This window comes from Lissotriton vulgaris, chromosome 4_1, assembly GCF_964263255.1.
Source record: "Lissotriton vulgaris chromosome 4_1, aLisVul1.2, whole genome shotgun sequence".
Taxonomy (NCBI): Eukaryota; Metazoa; Chordata; class Amphibia; order Caudata; family Salamandridae; genus Lissotriton; species Lissotriton vulgaris.
In genome coordinates, this window is record NC_141691.1 from 1,414,447,465 (window position 1) to 1,414,451,035 (window position 3,571).

At 68.4% G+C, this 3,571-nt stretch overlaps 1 non-coding gene across 1 annotated transcript; it reads right to left on the reverse strand.

Moving 5' to 3' along the window:
• Window positions 1-686: 686 nt before the first annotated feature.
• LOC147724062 (5.8S ribosomal RNA) lies at window positions 687-840 on the reverse strand. Its single transcript, XR_015295502.1, has one exon. It is a non-coding gene; the product is annotated as a 5.8S ribosomal RNA (ribosomal RNA).
• Window positions 841-3,571: the final 2,731 nt, after the last annotated feature.

The window sequence follows — 3,571 nt, forward strand, 5'->3', positions numbered from 1 at the left end:
AAGCAACCCGACTCCGAGAAGACCCGATCCCGGCGTGCCGGGGGCCGCTACTGGCCTAACACCGTCCGCGGGGTGAACCTCGATCAGAAGGACTTGGGCCCCCTGAGCGACGCCGGGGAGTCGGTCTTCTGTACGCCACATTTCCCGCGCCAACGCCGCCGGGCGGGGATTCGGCGCTGGGCTCTTCCCTCTTCACTCGCTGTTACTGGGGCAATCCTGGTTAGTTTCTTTTCCTCCGCTTAGTAATATGCTTAAATTCAGCGGGTCGCTACGTCTGATCTGAGGTCGTAGTCTGAAGCTGGGGATAGGCCAGGCCCCTGCTGGAGCAGGGGCCTGGCGTACCCGGCAGCGTGCGCCCTCTTTCCCTGGATCACATCCGGAAGGGCTTCTCCCTCTTCGGGAAGCCGGCGGCGGAGGTGGGCACCCGAGGCGCGTGTGCACGGGCAGCCGGCGGGACACCACAGACAGCCTCGTGCGGCACGCAGCCAGGCGCCCCGGACCGGTCGCCAGGCCCCTTCTCGGGGCCAGGCGCGCTGGCGGCGTACCTCCGTGGCAGGACCCGGCGAGGGACCCTGCCAAGGGCAATCGGTGGTCTGAACTTGTGGGGGGACGAAGGGGTAGCGGAGCTAACCCTGCAACGGCCCCAGCCGCGTCCTGGGGAAGCCTCAGGGCGATTGACGATCGAACGACCCTCAGACAGGCGTAGCCCCGGGATGAACCCGGGGCCGCAAGGTGCGTTCGAAGTGTCGATGATCAATGTGTCCTGCAATTCACACTAATTCTCGCAGCTAGCTGCGTTCTTCATCGACGCGCGAGCCGAGTGATCCACCGCCAAGAGTCACAGGCAACTTTTCGAAAACGTTTGCCCGCCTGCGGGTGCAGGAGAGGCGGGAGGAAGGCGACACCATCCTTCCCCCGCCTGCGCAGCAAGACGGCCCCGGTGCCCCGTTCAAGGCTTCCCCTCTGGGAGTCAGACTGCACCATTGGGAGAAAAAAACACTGCCAGGCACTCGGCCTGGGAGCCCCCGCCTACCCGCCCACCCGCGGGTAAAGAAGGAAGGGGTTTCCCAGTGCGACGGGAGCAGGCAGCCCCACAGCCGCCGGTTCCTCCCATGGTAACCGGGAGGGACCGCACAAGTCTTCTAACCCCTCGGCCTGTCCACAAGGGACCAGGTCGAACCCGGTACCTGGCAACGAGGGAGGGTCGCTCCACCTGCACATCAGCCGCCCGCCCTTGCCTAGGTCGGAGGCGCCAGAAGGGAAGAGCCAGGTGGCATCCCCCATCCCGCACGCCTCCCACGAGAGGAGTCAAGGTCCCCTCACAGGCCCTTGGCCCCTTCTCTTCCAGGCCGCCCTACCGCGCGAGAAGGGCCACTTCCCGGTCGCCCGGAACCCGGCTGGGCCGGACCGGGACTTGGGTGTGGGAGGGCCCAGCCGGCGCCAGGGCCTTTTCGAGGGAGGGAGGGAGGGAGTAGTACCAGCCCGGGGATGCACTGCCATTCGGTTTCCCCCCACCCGAGGGGACGTCGTGCCAGGTGAACTTGGATTCCGTCTCGGAGAGGGACAGGGTACAGGGGCCGCCCCCTACCATCCTCGATCCCTCACACGTCGGTCGGGCAATCCCCGGGGGGAAGAGGCCCTCCGAAGTCCCGGTCCTCACCCAAGCGCCACACGTGGCCGCGTGCCCATCTCCCCGACCGGCAACCTTCGTGCAACCCTCCGTCTCTCGGAAGCCTGTCGGGGGAAGGAGCCCTGGCTCACTGGAGGGGTGTGAAGAGGTGCGCCGGTCACATGGGCACCAACATGCTCAGCCGTCTCCCCCGGGAGGGAGAGGCGGGCCGAGGCGCAGCCTGAGCGAGACGCGGGGTTGGAGCCTGACGGCAGCGGCACCCCTCGGAATAGTCGTTCAGAGCTGCTGTGGAAACGTGCTGGGCAGAGAGGGGCAACAGTGTGGCACACAGGGCCCACAGACCTGCCGGCAAGGCAGCATCCGAGGGCCTGGCACCACCTGGCCCCTTCCGCTCGGGTCAGACCACTGGGGGCCACGAGCTGCCAGGGCCGCTCAGCCTTTGCTCTGCTGGGTTGGGTGAACGACCTAGAGTCGGACAGTCCACGCAGGGTAGAAGCTCTTTGCTTGAAACAACAGCTGAGGCTGGCCAAGCAGTCCATCCCTAAACGGACCGAGAGTGCCCAATCGATCAGAGTACAGCCGGGCAATCCCCTGGCAGGCCAGCAGAGCAAGGGGAGGCTCCCCGGGCACCACAGAACCCCAGTCCTGGGCCTTTGGCAGTGCGGCAGGCCGGGGGACAGGGCCCTGGGCCCGAGCACCCGACCCAGGTCCCGGCGGGACCCCTGGACCCAGCCGGGGCTCCCAGGCCTGGAGGCGCAGGGGAAGCCTACCCCGGGCCCTCCGGACCCCGTCCCAGGCACCCTGCCACGCGGCAGGACCCAGGATGGAGTCCCGGGTGGGGAGACCACCCTCCCAGGGGCCCTCAGGGGCCCCGGACAGAGCGCCTGAACCCAGCCAAGCGCGGGGAGGCTCCCCGGGCACCACGGAACCCCGTCCTGGGCCTTTGCCAGTGCGGCAGGCTGGGGGACAGGGCCCTAGGCCAGGAGACAGGGCCCTGGGCCGGGGGACAGGGCCCTGGGCCGGAGCACCCCACCCTGGGCCCGGCAGGCCCCTGGACCCCGCCAGGGTTCCCAGGCCCGAGGCGCAGGAGAGGCCTCCCCGGGCCCTCCGGACCCCGTCACAGGCACCCTGCCACGCGGCAGGACCCAGGACGGAGCCCCGGCCGGAGCTCCTGAACCCAGCCAGGCTCCCTGGGCACAACGGAACCCCTGCCGTCCCAGGCAGTGTGGCAGGCCGGGGGGCGGGGACCCCAGGCCTGGGCCCTCCTGGACCCTATCCAGGGCATCCTGCCACGAGGCAGACCCAGGGTTGGACCCGGGGCTGGGGCGGCATCCTGGCCTGTCTAGCTGCCGGCTGAGGACAACCAGGCCGAGAGGGGTCCCAGAGTACCTTGTCCCTAGTAAACCGGAGGAAGGCTACTCCTCTTTCTGGAAACAAGTGCGCACCGCGAGGCTCAGGGGACCCTAGGCGCGAACGTGCCCGACCTCCTGGAGCCCTGGCTGGGATCCTGGAGACGAATGGCACCTCATTGGGACTTCCAGGGAAGCCCGGCCATCTGGTTGCCCCATAAGAAAGCATTGCGGGCGACCAGATGGCCGAGGGGAGAGGGGCGACCAGATGGCCGGGACCGAAAGGACTCCCCATCTGCCCATCCCGAGGCCTCCTGGAGCCCTGGCTGGGATCCTGGAGACGAATGGCACCTCATTGGGACTTCCAGGGAAGCCCGGCCATCTGGTTGCCCCATAAGAAAGCATTGCGGGCGACCAGATGGCCGAGGGGAGAGGGGCGACCAGATGGCCGGGACCGAAAGGACTCCCCATCTGCCCATCCCGAGGCCTTCGCGGTCAGGCTCCCACCTGCCCACGCTCCGGGGCTCTGGGGCTCCGGGGCTCCGGGGCTGCAGGGCTGCAGGGCTCCGAGGCTGCAGGGCTGCAGGGCTGC